This window comes from Ceratotherium simum, chromosome 17 (genome assembly GCF_057802395.1).
Source record: "Ceratotherium simum simum isolate JZ-2026a chromosome 17, ASM5780239v1, whole genome shotgun sequence".
NCBI lineage: Eukaryota > Metazoa > Chordata > Mammalia > Perissodactyla > Rhinocerotidae > Ceratotherium > Ceratotherium simum.
In genome coordinates, this window is record NC_141916.1 from 37,243,466 (window position 1) to 37,265,295 (window position 21,830).

Consider the following 21,830-nt stretch of genomic DNA (forward strand, 5'->3'; position numbering starts at 1 on the left):
AAACATTCATGACTCTAGGTAACTATATTTCAGAAAGGAGAATGGATTGTTTAGTTTGCAAAATTTTACCCACTGAGGACGCGAATGTTCTAGGACCCTCATGATATATAACTAAAAGATCTTTCATAAGACTTTTAGGATATCAATTATGGCTTTTCATCAGGAAAACATTGGCAAACCCTGTTCAGTATACTACATTCTCTCTCTCAGGATCTCTTTTTTCCCTTTGGCAAATTGTGGAATTAACATAGTAATAACTGGCTCATCTATCTTGTGAGTTTCCAGTATGTATTGGTTCATTCATATATGCATTCATTCACTTAAATGGATGATATTTCATTCATTTAATTAAAGTAGTACTTTATTAAATACTAGATAAAAGAGCAAGGGCTGGAGATACACATATAAAGCAAAATCCTTGCCCTCAAGGAGTTTCCAGTCTGTTGAATGTAAAGCCAAGTTTTCTAACTCATCTACCTCAGAGGTCTCCCAAAAGGTCAGTGATGCTTCTAGGTCGTCTTCCAACCATGCAGATTAAGAATTAACACTCAGGCTGGTTTCTGTAGCACAGGGACAGCTTTTGCTTAGGAGTTCACTCATCTCACTTTGAAGGCAGTCTAGCTGAGAGGAAAAAGGCCCTCCCCTATCCCTCCATCTCCACCCCCACCTGTAACGCTCCTACCTTTGACAGGTAGAGTTTGGATACTTGTGCTAGTTGTCATAAGAATTTAGAAAATGAAAGATGGCTTCTCTTTAGGAAGTGACTGGGAATCTTTGTTCTAGAAACTACTTTGTCTTCCCCCTCCTCACTCTCTTTTTTTTTTTTCTGAATTTAGGCAAATGAGCTATATATGGTAAGGAGAAATCACAACTGTTAAATCTTAAACAATAGAGACAATTTAAAGTTATTAGGTGAAGACAGATAAGGGAGCTCATAAAAATCCTAACAATTATAATTTGCATAAGAAGTGAAAAACACTTTTTGAGTTAAGCAATGGAGTAATTCTTAATTGTACGGATAATGATAATTAGATATTAATGACATAGTACAACATCTTGTCTGAAACTAGAAGATAACATTAGGCATTGTTCCCATTGTAATTTCAAGATTTGATGACGATAACAAAATAAAACTTGAAATGCTCTAGGAGTTGTATGACTAAACCACATTTGGAAAATCTTTTTGGTATTTAGTTAAACTTCAATGTGAGCATAACTTTCCTAGCAAAGGATGGAACATAAGCAATTGGTAAAACATGATAGTGTTAAGACTATTCATAAGATTTTGGATTTTGGCAACAAAATGTATTGTTTTAAATTTAAATAAGTGATGAAAAATACATGCATGTTACAAAAAATTAAAATACACAGAAGTATTTGGACTAAAAATCAAAGATCTCTATCACTCCTGTTCCAAATTACCTTCTCTCCCCACCCCCATTTTTCACTTCCCTTCCTAGGAAGGAACTGCTACTAACAGTGTGGGCTATATCCTTTTTACAGCATTTATATACATATGTGTGTGTTTGTGTGTACATACACACATACATATAAGTAAAGTTTTTTTTCCTCATAAACCAGATTATATCATTGTGCAATTTCATTTTTTGACTTACTTGTATGTCTAGGAGATTGCTAAATGTCAGAATATATATCTTCATTCTTTCTAACCTATGCATTGTAATCTGTACTATAGGATATACAATAATCTACTTAATCATTCTTCTTAATATGAATACTTGTGTGGTTTGTTGTTTTTCACTATAATAAGCTTTGCTGAAATGAACATCTTTGCACATTCATATCTGAGTGTATATATATGTATTTTTGTAAGATAAATTTTATTTATTTATTTATTTATTTATTTTTGTGAGGAAGATCAGCCCTGAGCTAACAACATCCATGCTAATCCTCCTCTTTTTGCTGAGGAAGACCAGCTCTGAGCTAACATCTATTGCCAATCCTCTTCTTTTTCTTTTTTTCCCCCAAAGCCCCAGTAGATAGTTGTATGTCATAGTTGCACATCCTTCTAGTTCCTGTATGTGGGACGTGGCCTCAGCATGGCCGGAGAAGAGGTGCATCGATGTGCGCCCGGGATCCGAACCCAGGCTGCCAGTAGCGAAGCGTGCACACTCAACCACTAAGCCACAGGGCCAGCCCCGTAAGATAAATTTTAAAGTAGAATACTTAGATTAAAAAATACTACCAAAAATCTACCCAAAATGCTATCTCAATTTACCTATAATGTATGTATATTAATGTCCATTTCCATCTTTATCAATACTAGATATTATAATTTTTAAAATTTCTGACACTCTGGAGATTGTATATGTATAAAATTGTTTTACTTGAATTCACAATTACTAATTATGATTTATTTTTACATTATATAAATACATGTTGTTGTCAGTATACACATATGTTGTAACTTACATACATGTGTTCTTTTCCCATTTTTCTACTGGACTGTCTTTTTATTATTGATTGTGGATTTTAGCCCTTTATGGGTTATATAGCTCTATCATATTTTCCTGCTCTGTCATTTGTCTTTTTTCCTGAAATATGGTGTTGAGACATACAAAAGTTTAACATTTTTATGTAAAAAAATCTGTGATTATTTTTATGGCCTCTGTTTTCAGTTCTTGCCTTATAAAGCTTTCATCACACTAAGATGACAAAAATTTTCTCCTGCACATTCTTTTAATATTTTCATTGTTTATTATTTTACATTTTTTATATAATCCATTTGCAATTTATTTTCATGTATTTTGTTATGTAGGTATCTAACTTAATTTTTTATATAAATTTCCAAACACTGTTTATTGATTACTGCATAATTTCCCCCAATTTCTAATGCAGCCATTTCTAAATGTCTGTACATGTATATCTCTCTCTGACTTCTCTATTCCATCTAATAGATATCTCTTTGCCCAAGCTACATTACTTAAGTTTCCATATTTTAAAATTTTGCGCTGGTACATAATAGGGCAAATTCCCAGTGTTGATTTTCTTCCTTTTCTTGAAAGTTCCTTGGTTATCCTTGTATATTGTCTCTTCTTTGTGAATTTTAGAATCAGTTTGTCAAGTATAACAAATTCTGTTATACTTTTTGCATTCTTTATTAATCAACGTTTGTAACGACCACAGATGCTCTATCCTTTCTTATTCAACATAAAAATATTCTCTAAAAAATCTTTTATACCTTAAAAGAATTTAAAATGTAGTTGGAGAAAATAACAATTTCTACAAACTCTTTGTAAACAGTTTCCTAATAAGGTCAAGAAAAACATTTATCACTTGCCTCAAGATCACTTAAAATACTAGAAATATTTTCAGTGGTAAGTAGAAGTGACTTTTGAAAGCATAGCAAAACCATCTCCAAATAGTTCCTCCACCTGGGGAGTTTTAAATTTCCTGAGAAATAGCATCACCAGTATAGCCTCTCAAATATTATGATGTGTCAAGTCAGTGGGACCATCTAAATGAATTAATCATTTAATAATAAACAGTAAGTGTGTTTGATCATTGACATTTTTTTAAAAGTTACTGAATAAGAGACTATATACTCCTACATGAAGCCATGAAACAACTATGATCTTAATGCTTCAACATTCTGCTAAGATTGGCACATAAAAAGATTCCCTGCACTGTGCTTTAAAAGGCAAGAGGAAGGAGAAAATTCCAAAATGACTTGTTCCTCATATCATACATTTTAAATCATGTAAATGGATTCAGATAATAATTACCATTTTTCCAGTCCCCGAGTAACCCTACAATAGCCTAATATCTATATGCTATGTCCCCGTAGCCAACCACACACATATATTTATTTTAATAGACAAAGATTTACAGATGGACATATATATATATACATATCAACACACAAATATATATGCTTCGCCACATGCACGTGCATACATTGGAAAGAGTAGAGCAAAAAAACAAACAAGCAAAAATAAAATAAAAAGATGAAGATACATGCAGAAAACATTGAAGAGGGAACCACGGGTGCACAGTGAAAGAGCGAATACGTGTTCTCAATGGAAGACAACAGATATACATTGAAAGGGTGGGGAGTGGTGGCAAGAAAACTGTATAGCGGTGGAATCATTTAACACAAAATGCGGCTACATCAGCAAGTATTGTATCTGACCTAGATCGTCTTGACCTTCTCACCTTCCAAAATTAAATGCAGACATAGGATTTTGAGAAGAGCCATGTATTTTTCTAAAATTGCGTCTGGAATAAAATTATTAAGATTATGAGAACTTCCTCATTTGGCTAAGAATGAATTCGCATGTTCGTTCCAAATAGGTATAACGTACGTATCAAATAGGAAACAAAGTTGTTTTAGAAGATTGTTCTACGTATATATGCTAATATAAAAACAATATATTTCTTGGGATGGGAGCATAATGTACATCATCTAATATCAGAGAATCATATATAAATTTTCTTACTGCCAAATGATTTTTCTTATTAAGAAAAAAAGAAATACTTTTATCAAAGTTGCCTACAGTGCAGAAAAGGGCACTTAGCTGGGAAATATTGATATTACTTCAATAATGGGCTTTTACACATTCAGCTCACTATTTATCTACGTGGTAGAACCTCATTTTGTATACCTGTGAGTACAGTACTTTTTTGAGTTAATGCAGCCTGATCTATAGACAGTCATTCTGGAGGATATCGCACTTCTGGGATAACATGCTGTGGGAAATGTGCCTCCTGATATATTCATCAAAGGTTAAGCCTCACACAAATGAGACATCCAAATTAAGGAGCAACCTTTGGCTAAACACCAACATTTATCTTCTAAGAATAATTCCTATTGATATGGCAACTTGCGTGAGAAGTTAATGAAGTGATGGATGATCATCATGAGGCCATCCATGATTCTTTTTGTTTTTTTCCCCAACAAAAGGTAAGAGTATGAGGGTAACATGTGAAGGTGACAAGTTGAGTGAATTTATCACAATACTTCAAGAATTAATTACTATTTAAACTTCTTATTGGCTTTCCTCCTACCCCCCTCTCTTGTTTATTATTTCTCAGAAATGTAGAGTAATCCAGGCATGCTATTTGTCAATGCACAGGGCATGCAGATTTACTGCAGTCTTCCTCTTTCTTCATTTGGCGGCTGCTAGAATCTTCTCAGATCTTAAACAGGAGGCAGATCCTTGTGCACAGCCCCTAGCTAGATATTTTTTTCAACGTCTAACAGAAATACACAAATGTGGCTTTGTTGGACAGGAAGAAATCTTCTACTCCCACTGCCTCATAGTATGACAGTAGGGGACGACTTATTTCTAGGTAGCATGAAGCATTTGTCATCATTTTTCTACCAGAAGGGCACAAAGTAAATCTAGAACCTACAAATGCACTGCTTCCAGGACACCCTCTGTCTCTGACAACTTCATTTCCCCGAATGCAATGCCACACTGCCCTATCCTCCCCTCCTGGATTGAGCTGCAATACTGGTAGACTTCAAGCAAATGTAGGAAGAGAACTGCTGACAGGAAAGGGAGTAGGCTTTTCAGACATCAGTTCCAGGACATAGCAGGGAAGTGGCTGCCTCATTTTGAATCTCTATTTTAGGGAGGTATTGGGTGAGTAGGGGCTTGAGTGAAACTTCTTTCCACTTTCTGGTTTGGTTTAGCTGTTTCAGAGATCATTTGATTAATGGTAATTTAACACAGAACCTCACTAGTTATTAATGATTGGTTAATTCAACACACATCAATTGTTGGCCTCCTATGTTAGCCACAGAAAAAGCCAATAGTTTTGGTGTTTATGATTTTGTGTGTTTTGGGTGCCTTCCAGAATACTTTTATATGAAGTTAGAGGAGGGGGATTCAGTAATTGTTAACAATTTGCTACTCAAATGTGAAAACTCCCTATTATGTTATCTTAAAAGTCATTTCCTATATCATTTCATTAGATACTACAAACTGTCTGGTAAAAAATGGTTTAAGGTAATGCAATAAGACAAGAAAAGGAAACAAAAGTTATACAGATTAGGAAGGAAGAAATAAAACTGTGTTTGTTTGTAGATGACATGACTGTCTATGTAAAAAAGCTGAAAGAATTGACACAAAACTCCTGTAACCAATAGGCAACTATAGCAAGCCTGCAAGATACAAGGCTAGTATACAAAAGTCAATTGCTTTTTTATATATCAACAATGAACAAGTGGAATTTGAAATTAAAAATATTACCATTTACATTAGCACTAAGAAAAATGAAATACTTAAGTATAAATCTAACAGACTATGTACAAGATCAATATGAGGATCTTGATAACTCTGAGCACAAAACTCTGATGAAAGAGATCAAAGAAATACTAAATAAATAGAGATTTTCCATGTTAATGGATAGAAAGACCCAATATTGTCAAGATGGCAGTTCTTCCCAACTTAATTTGTACATTCAATGCCAACTCAATCAAAATCCCAGCAAAGTCTTTTGTGGATATCAACAAACTGATTCTTAAGTTTAAATGCAGAGGCAAAATACCCAGAAAAGCCAACTAATGTTGAAGGAGAAGAACAAAGTCAGAGGACTAATGTCACCTGACTTTAAGAATACCATATAGCTACAGTAATCAAGACTGTGTGATATTGGTGAAAGAAGAGAAAAAATAGATAAATGGAACAGAATAGACAGCCCAGAAATAGACTCATATAAATATAGTCAAACGATCTTTGACAAAGGAGCAAAAGTAATACAATGGAACAAAAATAGTCTTTTCAACAAATGGTGCTGGAACAACTGGACATCCACACACAGAAAAATGAATCTAGGCACAGACCTTACGTTCTTCACAAAAATTAACTGAAAATGGATTGTAGACCTGCATGTAAAATATGGAACTACAAAACTCCTAGAAGATAATGTAGGAGAAAATCTAGATGACCATTTGTATTTGAGTATGGCAATGACTTTTTGAATATAACACCAAAGGCACAGTCCATGAGAGAAGTAACTAATAAGCTGGACCCCATTAAAATTAAAAACTTTTGCTCTGTGAAAGACACTGTCAAGAGAATGAGAAGACAAGCCGCAGACTGGGAGAAAATATTTGCAAAAGATACAGCTGATAAAGGACTATTATCTAAGATATACAAAGAACTCCTAAAACTCAATAATAAGCAAACTAACAACCCAATTAGAAAATGGGTCAAAGACCTTAACAGACATTTCACCAAAGAAGGTATACAGATGGCAAATAAGCATATGAAAAGATACTTCACATCATATTTCATCAGGGAAATGCAAATTAAAACAGCAATGAGATACCACTACACACCTATTAGAATGACCAAAATTCAGAACACTGACAACACAAAATGCTGGTGAGGATGTGGCGCAAGAGGAACTCTCATTCATTACTGATAGGAATGGAAAATAGTACAGCTACTTTGGAAGACAATTTGGCAGTTTCTTACAAAACTAAGTACACTCTTACCATATTGCATTCCCTGGTATTTACCCAAGGGAGTTGAAAACTTATGTCACATGAAACCCTGCACATATACGTTTACAATAGCTTAATTCATAATTGCCAAAACTTGGAAGCAATCAAGAAGCAACCACACCCTTCAGTAGGTGAGTGGATAAGTAAACTGTGGTACGTACAGACAATGGAATATTCAGGGCTAAAAAGAAATGAGCTATCAAGCCATGAAAAGACATAAAGGAAACTTAAATGCATATTACTAAGTGAAAGAAGCCAATCTGAAAAGGGTACATACTGACATACTCTTTGATTCCAACTATATGACATTCTGGAAAAGACAAAACTATGGAGATGGTAAAAGGATCAGTGGTTGCCATGGGTTAAGTAACATAAAACAAACTCTTTCTTGTTATAATCCTTCTTCTTGATAATAAGTATATATTAGAACTATTTAACTCTCTTTTAATAACATTCTTGGTCAGTTCTCTACCTAAAAATGGATATTGATGCTATTGTACTGTGCAAGTATCCAGTTCAACTAGAATGCATTAATATAGACACAAAAACAAATGAGAGTAAAACTCATTTTTGGAGACTTCACACTTTTCTCTGTATTATTCTCTAACATCTTGTTTCTTGCCCTCTTTGGCTTCTCAGATCACTGTGCTCTTCTGCTCTCCCCTGTTCCTACCTAGACCTGACTTCTGCCTCCTGCTGTAAAACCAATCCTGCTTTAGTCCCTCACTTGCCCAGCAACACTTCATTTTCTTAAGGCATATGATATCAGTTAGTCTTGAGAGATTAGGTCATATATTAATTCATATTAAAGTATAAATGCCCGATGAAACTAATTTTCCAATGGGATAGTTGCATTTTAAAAGAGGTGTTTATTAATTCAAATTAATCTCTAATTACTAAAATGCTTGGGGAATGTACTATTTTGAGCAACAGCTTTTGTCAAACTGTACTTCTTCTCTTCACTCTCCTAAACCATGAAATCAGAAGAATATCTAGAAACCCTATTTTTGAACTGTTGTCATCAAACATGTGAGAGCTGTAGCCAACTGTGGTCTTCCCTGTGCCAGTGAGCCACAAGCAGGTATTGAAATAACACATGTTCCATTAAGATCTTGTGCCATAACTTGAGAAAGCATATCTGACAGTGTTTTAAGCTAATGGTTTTAAATAAGCTACTTAATTACACACAGTCATGAGCTGCATAATGACGTTTTGGTCAACAAAAGACCGCATATATGATGGTGGCCCCATAAGATTAGTACCATATAGCTTAGATGTGTAGTAGACTATACCATCTAGGCTTGTGTAACTACACTCTATGATATTCACATGATGAAATCGCCTAATGATGCATTTCTTGAAATGTATCCCTGTTGTTAAGCCACACATGACTGTATCCTAAAATAATCAAGCTCACAATGGCATGAAGGTAAAAAGAAAAATTACAATTTCATTTTAGTGACATTTTTTGTAAGGTTAGAAAGCCAAACCCATAATTTTTTTTATTGAGATATAATTTACATACAACATTGGTTTCAGGTGTACAACATAATGATTATATATATAGCAAAATGATCAACACAAGTTTAGTTAACATTCATCACCACACATAGGTACACACCTTTTTTTCTTGTGATGAGAACTTTTAAGATCTACTTTCTTCGTGACTTTCAAATATGTAATATGATATTATTAACTATAGTCACCAGGCTGTACATTACATCCTCAAGACTTATTCATTTTATGATTGGAATTTTATATCTTTTGACCTCCTTCACCCCTTACACCCACTGCCCCACCCCCTGCTTCTAACCACCAATCTTTTTTTTTTAGATTGCACATGTAAGTGAGACCATATCATATTTGTCTTTCTCTGTCTGTCTTATTTCACTTAGCATAATACCCTCAAGGTCCATCTGTGTTGTTACAAATTGCAGTATTTCCTTCTTTTTTGTGGCTGAATAATATTCTGTTGTATATAGATATATACATCACATTTTCTTTACCCATTCATCCATTGATGGACACTTAACCAAACTTGTAATTTTGATAAAGGTTTCATCTAGGAAGTTGGATCCATACCACTACTATACACAAGAATCATGAGTAGATTAATTTTAAAAGTCATCTATATAGCATTCAGGTTGCTTCCTAGGTGTTAAATAATAATCTCAGATGAAATACCCAGATTAAGAGCAAGATCCTCAAGAAACATGTGGTTTATTTTGAGACAGTTTTGTATCATTAACCTTAACCTTTTGCCCAGGCTCCACACTCACTTTTACAACTGTGTACTGAGCTTCCCCTTTATTCTTGCCTCCCTGTTGACACTCATGTCTACTAGTTGCAAACTCATAAATTCTACCTGTGTAAGATCAGTTAGATCCACCTGTTTTTATCATTGTCACCCTATTCAGGCCATTTTCCTGTCACTCTGAGACTATCCTAACAGCTTTCTGCTGCCTCCATCCCCGGTCTAGACCATTGTACACACAGTAGATAATGGCTCTCCACTCGATTGCCCAAAACACAGGCTCCTGATGACCTACCAAATTAAGACAAACAACATGGAACGATATTCAAAGCCAGAATTGGTCCTAAACTACTTTTACAAATTTTTGCCAACAGTTTTTTCCCTCCTTTTTATCCTTTTGGCCACCAAATTGGACTCTACCCTATTTCTGAACAGAATTTTTCCCATTGGTCATTTGCTTGTTCTCTTCCTACCCATGATCCTCCTGCTATTTTTGCATGTTGAAAATATATATCGTTCACATTAATTCTCAGTTCTTAAAGCCTTTTCTGATACCTTCAATTAAATGGGAAATTTCCTCTTTATATTCTTAAATACTTTGTACCTATTCTTATAAAATTAACATTTTTATATACTCTTAGCTATTTGTAGACTTATAGTGATATCATAAGCTCTACTAGAGTAGGAATTGTATTTTGCTTGCCCTTCCACTAACAATCCTTCATACAAAGTAAAATCTCAATATATTAGAATTGAAATGAATTAAATTTGACATATTTCTTTGATTTGGCTTCCACTTGTATGTAACTTTTTTTAAGTTCCATGTGTTGTCTTAAGAAATAGTATTTCCATCATACAACTTTAAAAATAAATATAGAATTTGACATTTTCCCTCCTTTCTTTCTTCCAGTGATGATAGGTATTCAAAAATGTTAATTCTTGTGAGGGTAAAACTTTGATGGTGTCCTTGGAAGCCAAAGTTTCTTGAAAGATGTTCCAAACATGCAATTGTCTTTCTTTACTATTGAAAGTAGATTTGAGACTTAGGAGAGTGTTATCTCCATTTTTTTAAAAATTTAAGTTAGAATACTCTAGTGCAAAAACAATATTTTTCTTTCTCTACAGCCATCATATATAACATTCTTCTTATTTCTGATAAATTACAAAGTTTCTGCTTTTTAATTTAAAAAATGTGTCCTAACACATATAATCTTTCCTCCTTGGAGCAATAGACTGAATTTGTCTAAACGTTTCAACAAAGAGTCCTGTGTATTTGGCCTTACTGCGGCATCAGTAGAAAACTACTACTTACAGAAACTGCTATTGTTATCTTCAAAAAAGAAAGACAGGAAAGAAAAAAACTTTTGTTTTAAAATTTGCTTGGCCCAAGTGCATGGACTCCATTTCCTGAAGTGTAGAGTGATCTAGACTGCTAGATAAATAATGAAAGTTACTGTAAAACCTGGGTCCTGCTAATACCCCCTTGATATTAAACAAGGGCATTTCTGTCTTTAAAATACTAACCCGTTTATTCTTATAACATTCAATCTCTTCTAGGAATTTCAACTGCTTTTGAACTTATAGATTGTTTCGGATTATTCACAGTAAGTGGCCTGTTTCCCCTGGAGTTTCTTTGAATTGAGAAGCCCCCCAGGGATGCCAGAAGAGAAGAGAAAGGAAACAAACCTGACTCACCACAGTCTAGTTAGTTTATAGTTTAAAGTGAGTAACGGAGCTGTGCGACCAGCAGCGTGACCTTCAAACTAGTAAGTGTTCCTCGTGGACTTACAGTTAGGAGCCTTTTAATTCATGCTCTGGTCTTGTTCAATAGAAGGCTTAATTAATCCCTCTGTCTTTTCACAGCCTAACTTGGAACAATAATGCTAACAACTTCTGGAGATGCTATATTGATTTAATTAATCTGTGGTCTGCTATATTTCAGCATTTAAACATATTGATGTTAACTAATTGATCCCAATTTTGGGTGATGATTATATATATATATGTATACACATATCTGGTATTATTGTCCGTATTATTTTCATTAAATCACGAAATTTTCACTCTGACATGGTTTTACTCTTTATTTTAAAAGACAAAGTACTGAAGAGTTTAAAATAATGTTATTTCCCCCTTGCTCACAATAAAACTAATGTGAAAGAAGGAATACAATCTTGCCTTATATAATTATATTGGCTACGGGCCAGTTAGGGTAAGAATATTAAATCTCAGTCACTCAAATGGCAAGAATTTCCTCTTTGCTCAGCTGCAGAGGCTGGTGTTCAGTTCCACCGGAAAGGCATTGCTATTAGTACCATGTTTTGAGAGCATCCACTAATTTTACATAGAATTACCTGCATATAAGTAATTCTGCTGGAAAGACAGAAAAATAACAATGTATGAATACCGAAGCTTTAGGAATATTCTCCATTTTCTCCAGGTTAAGTAACAATCTATGTTTATGATCTGTGTACCTCAAGGGAGATTAGTCTAGTAATATTTATTAAGCTTTCTCAAAGCACTTGGAAATGACTGTCAGAGAAGAACATAAGAGAACATGATCCCTGCGTTCAAGTGTCTCTTATTAAAAAGAGACGAGATCTTTTGAGGCTGCTCTAGGTATGCTCACTTAATGCAACAGTGTTTCTAGAAAGGTATATGTAAATTTATAGTTCTGCAAATTGAATGAGATTTGCTTATTTGTTTAAATGTAATCTTCATACCTGTTTTACAATAGGATTCTGTCTGTCTGTCTGCCCAAGCAGATTCCTTAAGATTTGAGAATCCAGTGACGGAAAATCATTTCAGGGTACACAGAACAAGTACTCCCATCATAGTTCTCCCAGTTCTGAGAGGTGTGGTGGGCTTGAAAACAAATTATGGGATTTTCCTAGTTTGTTTCAGAAAACAATCTTGAACAGAGTGAGCACTCATCTCACGTTTCTCAAAGCCAGTGTTTGTTTGGGTGATGCTAGGCATGGAGCCCCGCCATGGGTGAGCTGTTGATACACCCCTCTGAGGTGGATGAGTTGCTCCCTGCCAGCTTTTATATGGTTGCTTATTCTCTCACTACAATCCGCTGTGGCTATGGTCATGGCTATTTCCACCTCTCCAAGAGAAACTGAGTTACAGCAACCAAAGTTGGGACGAGAGCAAAGTCAGAAGCACTTTCTCCAAAGGTAGCCATCTGTGGGCATCCACTACAGTTTCATGAACTCCTCCTTAAGTCAGAATGGATATTACAAAGTGAAATGTCTTGTGAGATCACAAGGATGTGTGCTAGGATATAGATTCCCTTCTCACCATCTCAGGAGGGCGCCATCTCTTTCTTCTCACTCTGGTAAGAAAGAAACGGCTGGATATTGCAAAAATCTAGGTCTCTAAAAGGGGTGCTCTCACTTCTTCCAGTCAGTCCTTCACTGAGGGACTATGGATGCTGAACAAGATCAAGGAGACAAGGCTACATGCAATCCCCCAAGATTTGGCTTTCATAAATGAGACCTAAGTCACAACACTTCTGAGAGGACCTTCTATTTGAGATAACAGCATTTTCCCTGAGTGGAGGAAGAACACATTTTTAAATACTTTTTGAGCTCCAGTCAACTTAACTTCATACTATACGATTTTTTAAAACTGGAACCTTACTGTATTTTTATTTAATGGAATTAGCTGTGGTGATTTCCCTGAGCTCTGTAACAAGCAAGTAGTAGTCAGGGAACAAATACTTAAATGTGAAGAGAAGTTTTGCAAAAGGGATGCACTTTTTGAAGAGGGAATAATTCGATCACTTGCAGAAACCATCTAGAGCAGACTTCAGGAAACTAGGTATGAAGTATCTGGGTCCTGGAAGTGGCATAATTAGAGGAAAAGACTGATCCAAGACATGGATGAAGCAGGTGATAGAATCAGCAGAGGGAAGTGCTCTGATGAGAAGACTGAAGATTCAAAATGGACTCAAAACCACATATAAAAGTTAACTCAAGGGCCGGCCCAGTGGTGTAGCGGTTAAGTGCGCGCTCCATCTCAGCAGCCCTGGGTTCTCAGGTTCAGATCCTGGCCACAGACCTATGCACCGTTTATCAAGCCACGCTGTGGCAGGCGTCCCACATATAAAGTAGAGGAAGATGGGCACAGATGTTAGCCCAGTGCCAATCTTCCTCAGCAAAAAGAGGAGGATTGGCAACAGATGTTAGCTCAGGGCTAATCTTCCTCACAAAAAAGAAAAAGAAAAAAAAAGTTAACTTAGAGTGGATTACTGAAGAGAATTGACATAAATGTAAAACCTAAAACTACAAAAATTCTAGAAGAAAACACAAGAGAAAGTTTTTGAGACCCTGAGTAGACAAAGATTTCTTAGACAGGACACAAAAATCACCAACCATAAAAGAAAATCTGACACATTGGCTTTCATCAAAACTAAAATGTTTTGTTCCTTTGAAAGACATTGTTAAGAAAATGAAATGTTAAGCCACAGACTGGGAGAAAATTTTTAAAAATCGTACGCAAGAGCTTAAATTCAGCATACATAAAGAATTCTTAAATCTTAATAATAAGAAGGCAAACAACTCAACTTTTAAAAATGGGCAAAAGATTTGAATAAACATTTCCCCAGAGAAAACATGCAGATGGAAAAGAAGTGCAAGAAAAGATGCTCAAAATTATTATTCATTAGGGAAATTCAAACCACAATAGGATACCAGGACACATTAATTAAAATGGCTAAATTGATAAAGACTGAGCATACCAAGTTTTGATAGGAATGCAGAGCAACTGGAACTCTCATACGCAGTTGGTGGGAATGTAAAATCGTACAACCAATTTGAAAAACAATGAAGCGGTCTTTTATAAATGGAAGCATACACTTAATATACAACTCAGTAATCCCACATCTAAGTTTTTACTGAAGAGAACTGAAAGCATACGACCACAGAAAGACTTGTGCATGAATGTTTACAGCAGCTTTATTCACAATGACCAGAGACTGGAAGCGACCAAGTTCACCAACTGATCATAAAACCAACTCAAAATTACTGAATTTAAAAACAAAATCAGTGAAGGAAGGAATTAAAGAGACCGGTAAAGACACTGTTGTTCTTTAAGTTGAGGATGCTGAAAGTGGAGGATGCACGCTGGAATGAAAATATCATTTTCTCACTAACTAAACAGGTGATCTTGGACAAATTACATAACCTCTCTGACTCTCAGTTTCCCCCGACATAAAACAAGGAGATTGAATAAAATGACCTTTCTTTACAGCTCTGAAATTGACAAAAGCTTTAGGTGTTTTTATATCAAGGATAGCCAATTGTGAGGAACGTTTAATCAAGAACTTGGGTTCCATTTTATCAGGCTAGATTAATAAAATTGAAAAAGAAAACTGATTTATGTAGTTTGACACTATTTCAAAACAAGTTGAAATAGAAAAGTTGAATAAGCAAACACAGGAAAGAAAGTGGCTCCTTAAATAAAGTTTTCATATAAAAAAATTCCTCTGATGTACCTCTATTTGCACAGAATGTTTTAACAGTTCTGAGGATTAGTCCCTATCAACACAGACCGGTGGAGTTCAGGGTATCAGAAACACATGGAGTTATTAAGTGGTAGACTTGAAAATATCCATTGGTGCTTGTCATTAAGAAAAAAAGAAACAATAGATGAAGTGTTAAAATGGTGGAAATGTAACAGGGAAACCTTGTGTTTTAAGAGCCACAATACTGAAATAACTTCAAGGGATTGGCTTGCGCTCAAACAGGAAATTGACCAAATCAACATTTGGCTTGAGATAATGAAGTGATAAAAGGAACAGTGGAGGGAACACAACTGTGAGTGAGAAGGAGGCGATGGAAGTTGTGTGTTAAGCTACAAGGCTGTTTCTGAAAAGTGTTTTTAATTAAACCTCTCCATCCAGTGTTCATGAAACCCAAATACAATAGTGAATTAGTGCCTTTGGGAACAGGTATAATATTTAAAAAAAACAACAGTAACAAATTGGACCAGCAAATCACCTCCATCCTTTTCAGACTAAATTCTACACCATTTTTCTCTCTTGATGGTCCTATTTCAGGCAGTAACAAGGCAATTAAGAAAACAAACCTATTGCGAAAACAGATGAAGAAGGGGCCAAATGGTACAGAGACATCTAAAGATAAGTGTTGTTGTTCCCCAATTCCCACCTCCCCCAATCTCTCTGACTGGGATTGGAGCTGAGTTCAGCTCCAGGGGTTGGTAAAGGGAACTTGACATCAGAGTGCAAGGCTTGGTAGCAGGACCCAGGACCATATCATGTGAAGCAGCTAGCCAATGAGGCAACCCATCCAGAGTTGAAAAAGTAGATGAGGAGTTAAACCAAGCAGCTTTAGAGTCCAAAACAGAGCTAGTAAGTAAGCACAAACAGCCTAGGAAAGAACTAATACAGATTTCAGAAGTTGCACCAATGCGCTTAAAAATGTTCTCTCTTCCTCTCTCTCTGTCTCTCTGTCTCCTCTCCTCTATCTCTCTCTCCCCACAATTATTTATTTCCTTTCCCAAATCTGAAAGTGAATTGACACAAATCAGAGTTGCCACAGGACTCTAAATGGCATAGGGTATTTTAGTTTGTACAATGGGGAGTCTTTGAGGCAATAAATAATAACAATGGCTAACATTTACAGAATATTTTCTATGTGCCCGGCACTGTCTTAGCACTTTACAAAACAAAACAAAGCAAAAATTTTATGAGGTAGGTATTGTTATCATCTCCATTTTACAATGACACAGTTTAAGCGACTTGCCAAAGGTCACAGAGCTTGAGAGGAGAGTGGCAGAGTCAGAGTTAAAACCCAAGAAATCTGGTTCCAACTAATATTAACAATGGAGAAGGCAATGGAGAAGCCTGGGAGGAACCCAGATCTAGAATGAAAATCACCCTTAGGATGGAGCCGGTCCCTGGATGAACAGACCCAAATGCAGGTGCAGGGAGGAAGTTCGGTCCTGTGGGCAGAGGATGGTGTCCAGAGGGTGTGGCAATATTTAACAGATGGTGGTACAGTCCAGCAGTCAGACCCAAAGAGGTTCAGCCTGGAGTTGGAGTGTTTTAACAAGTTGAGTAAGAGCATTGAGAAGAAATTCAGACAAGCAATTGTTAGCAGAGCCCCTGGCAATAGTTTCAGGACAGCCCCTGTTCTAGAACCAGAAATACTAGAAATGGCACCAAGATAGAACTCAAGCAATGAAAACAAGAAAGGGATCTGGTTACCTTTACTGATGGGATTGAAGCCACCACCACGTTTGTACCAAGGTTCAACCTCACCTGGGCTGCTCCCAGCCAACGACTGAGTGCAGCAAGGATACTAAGGCAGACCATGTTCTAGGAGATGTGGCACTCGTTCGATGGGCTGCTTTGGTTTGAAAAAGCCTTGCCAAACTTTCCTTAGATGGCCCAGTAAGATTCTACACACTACTCCTTCCTTCTCTTCTTCACTCAGCATCAATTGCAATCTGAGAGCCCTCCCCCACCCCCCTTCCTCCTCATTTCTTTTCGCAGATGTTTCCCCTAATAAAATCTTTGCACCTTTAGTGCCATCTGGGCTTCTGCTTCTTGTAAGACTCAGACTAACAAAAGCATCTTACATTTGTATAGTGCTTGGTAGTTTACAAAGCATTTTCGCATATATTTGCTCATTTGACCTTCCAAGAGTTCTGTGAGGTAAGCAGGGTAGGTAAAACTATACCCATTTTACAGGTTTGGAAATTGAAGCTCAGAGAGATCAAGTGCTGTATCTATGGTATGCAGCCTCTAAGATGGCCCCTGACAATCCTGCCTCCTGGTTTTCACATCTTGTATTCCCCACCGCTTGTGTGTAGGCTGGACTTATTAGCTGACTTCTAATGAACAGACTATGACAGAACTAATGGATGATCACTTTGGAGATTAGATTATAAAAGACTGCAGCTTCCGTCCTGAGTGCTCTGTCTTGCTTTCTCTTGAATCATTTGCCCTGAGGGAAACACCTGCCATGTTGCAAGGCAGCCCCGTGGAGAAATTCATGTGGCAAGGGACCAAGGCCTGCCAACAACCATGTGAGTGAGTTTGGAAATGGATCCTCTCCCTTCACCCCCCTGTCAAGACTACGGATGAGACCACAGCTCCAGCTGACAGCTTGACTGCAACCTCATGAGAGACCTTGAGCCAGAGACACCCAGCTAAGCCACACCTGGACTCCCAATCCACAGGAACAGTGACAAAATAAATATTTATTATTTTAAACTGCTGAGTTTGGGGATAGTTTTTAAGTAGCAATAGAAAACTAATATGGTATCCAATGTTCACATTGAGTACATAGCAGAATACACCATTGAAACTTATCCCAAAGCTTTGTCTGGCTGCATTTTATTCTTATCTGTACCCCAATTTGCTGTGCAACCTTTCTACATTCTTTTTACAAACAAACTTGAATCACTAGTTTTTTTTTTTTATGGTATAGTCTATTAAATATTTTTGCTGTGGTAACAAATATCCCCTAAATCTCAGTGGCCTTCAACATTGAACGTTTATTTTTGGTTCAGGGATCTGTTGGTTGACTGGTTTTGCTGGACCCTTCTCAGGTCTGTTCAGTTCTACTCTATATATCCTCACATCCCAGGCTAAAGGATTGCGGGTAAAGGAGCTATCCTTATCTGGAAATGCTGTCTCATGGCAGAGGCAGGAAAACAAGAGGCCAAATTGAATCATCCGAGTACATTTATAGCTTCTGCTCAGAAGTGGCATACATCATGTCCACTCACATTCTATTGGCCAAAGCAAATCATTTAGCCAACCCAATAACACGACAGGCTAGTAGAGGGGCATGAGAATTTACAAGGCAAAGAACATGGATTTATAATTCATGAGAGTTATAGTTGGGAAGAATAATATAATTTACCACATATGACAATGAATGGTTATGAATTTAGATCATATCAATGGCTTAAAATTTTTAAAAATTAAAGCATTAAGTGTAACAAAGTATTCCCCTTAAAGTACATTATGAAAACACTACCACTCACTGAAACCATTGAGCAGAAGGGTGGAAAATACTAGACTGTCATTTGGAAGAGGAATTGGCAGAGCAGCTACATCCAAAATGAGTGACCATGGTTTCTTCATGATATCTTTTCAGTTATGGGAAATTGGTTTCTTTCAATACCATGCTCATTTAAGAGATATTTTTCTACTCTGTTTTAAAATATGCATAAAGTCTCACGGGAAAACATGTGAGATCCCTTGCTTAATCCATGAAATAGTTACCTCACCCTATCAACCCTGAATTGGCCAGGAACATTATTAGAATTTCTGAAAAGTTGTTAGCACTATCCCTTGAAGGAAAAAAAAAAAAAAGAAAGAAAAAAAGAAGATGCAAATCTTTTCTTTTTTTTTTAACAACCAAACGTTCCGGTAATGATTTTCCACTCTTTGCCTATCTTGACACTTTAAATAGATTCTAGGTTAAAAATATCTGCTATAATAAAATAAGAAATAGGCAGCTAGCAAATTAGGAAGTAGGCAAAGCTAATTAAAATAATTCTGAAGACTATTGAAGGTAAAGTCCTACCAGATTTTTCTTTTTTTTTTTAAGAAATGTCAATGTTTCAACCTTTTCTAGACAGTGTTTTCACAGCTGAATTTGAGATTAACTTCAACGGCATTATCACACTTCTAAACAAAAATCTCATAGCAGTGATATGTGTTGATGTCTGGCCATCCTGCTTATGCTCTGGCTGTCTGCTAAGGAAGCACATCCCCTGTGCTTTCTGACAGCCCTGTACAGAAAGTGCCCTAACAAGTACAGTGGCCAAAAGGAGAAAACTAAGAGTTTCCATGGTACGCCTAGATATACAATGAAAATCATTCTACTTCAAAGGGAGGGCACTAGGAGAGATGATATATGTGGTGAGCTCTCTTTCCTCTCACTTGAGGCTACCTAAATCTGAGAGAGACCAACATTTTCAGGTTTGTATGAGCTTAGTTTCCAACTTCCAGGTCAAAGGTTAGGCCATCATTTTTTTTTTCTTTTTTTTTATGCTAAGAGGAATAGAGAACTTCAGTTCTGTGAGCTACTTCTAGCCTCCAGTTCTTTCAGAGCTAGTTTATCTGGGTGGAAAAATACTTAGGTGTAATCTACCTGTTTATGCCCATGGTTATAAAATTGCAATGTGGTTTTTGAGTCTCTATGGCAACATCCTAAAACAATACGATGAGAATATTATTTCCTGAAAGTTTGTCAATGTAAGTTGGTCACTCTTTCTCTTTTCTATATCCTTCCCCAAGTCACTGAATCTTTAATTTTCCTTGTATTTTTATTTCCCCACCTATTCTTACTTTCCCAATATATATATTTTTTATGTTTCTCACACTTAACTAGCCATAAAACTGAAAAGCTCTGTTATTTGTTATACTTATTAGCGTCTCAGGTACTTTTTAATAAATTCGTAATGCAGATAACTAAATTTTCTTTTTAAATATACTTTTTTTTTGTTACTTATGTACCTCATTTTTTATTGTTATAAGGGGTCTGATCAGTAGATTTCAACATAATAAAAAGACCCTCTACTGTTTGTATAACACAACGGGATTGAACATTGAGATGTTAACTCTATGGACCTCCAATAGGCGTCTTTATAAATAACACTTAAACAGTGAACATTTTAGTAGGTAAGTCCCAAGTTAAATGAGATTAAATTATGTTCTAATGAGTATTTGATTCCATAAAGAGCTACACAGCTTGCAAATGTTTTAACAGAACTAATCAATAAGTCCGTATAATGATTTTGAAGTCTCTCAATATATATATCAGTTGAGGTACACAAACTCTAGGCCTTAGTTTCCTTGTAAAACAAGATGACTGACTTAAACAAACTTCAAGTTCTATGAATTTATTTTATTTACATATTTTCCGAAATTCATCAAACCATCTTAAGCAAGTCACATGAACTTCAGTTACTCCTTCTCTAGGATTTGTCATAGGGAGAATTATAATAAGGCCTTAGATCTTAAAAATATGCATAAAGTAAGTAAAACTGCACATATTTTAAAAGGTATCTAAAACACATTGCCAAACTGTGTTCTAATATTTACAGTTGTGATTTCATTAATCAATATTTTGTTATATTTGAAAATACAAAAATTGTAATTTACCCAGTTCCATTAAACACATTTAAAATACAAATAAATATAAGTAAATGTAGTGCCATATATAACCTGTGAGTTATAAGACCCAGATGTTAGTTTACTGTTCATGCTTTTGTACTCATTTTTTTAGAGTAGAAAATCTAAACTCGTACATATTGCAGGTGTAGATTTTTTTAAATATATGAACTTACTATTTTAACCAAGAATGTGAGTAATAACAACTAGATAGTCACCCAGGGAATGCCATTAAAATCTGACATAACTAACAGCAAAATTTCATTCAAATTCTTCAGTGATTCAGAACACTTGGTTAAAGCTCTTTCCGTCCTCTCGACAGTGCTTCCTGTTCTTGGCCAGATGCACAGCCGCAAGCAGAAGCACCAAAGGCTCTGAGAAAAGCCATTGTTGAAAAGAGCTGGAAACTGAGTCTTTCTCCTAAGTCTTCCAACCACAAACTCAAAACTAAAGGGATTCAGAGACATGGAAATCCCTGGTTATCCATTAGAACTGTGTCTCCAAATATTTATTATGCATCTATCCATCACTGATTATAAGAAACATTACTAAAATGTTTATATGACAGCAATAAAAGTCAGTGAACATGAACATTATAATTTATTTCTATGTACAGTGCTACTAGCAGCACTTGAAATTTGGTTCCACTTTTAGTCAGGACTCTCTCCTCAATGACTAACTCAAGCAACCAAAGCCCAAATTAAATCATCATATTGATGGTCTCTGGCTACGCAACTTGGCAACTCTGACAAGGGGAACCTCCTGGCAAACTGTGTAGACACAGGACAAAACTGACATTCACATTCAATCTGATGCTGAGGTTGCCTATTATAAGAAGAGCTATTGAGAGTAGAGCCATATTTTAGGCCCAGATAGTGATACTGAATTAATGCTGCCTATTATACAGAATTTTCTTTTCATGTCATGTAATATCATTT

At 35.9% G+C, this 21,830-nt stretch overlaps 1 long non-coding RNA gene across 1 annotated transcript in view; it reads right to left on the reverse strand.

Annotated features, from left to right (window-relative positions):
* The window catches only part of LOC147914776 (uncharacterized), a 37,805-nt gene extending 20,577 nt beyond the window's left edge, over positions 1 to 17,228 (reverse strand). Inside the window, exon 1 of the long non-coding RNA XR_015554892.1 lies at positions 16,966 to 17,228. This is a non-coding gene — a long non-coding RNA (uncharacterized LOC147914776). The remainder of the gene's footprint in view (positions 1 to 16,965) is intronic.
* Between the last annotated feature and the right edge of the window lie 4,602 nt (positions 17,229 to 21,830).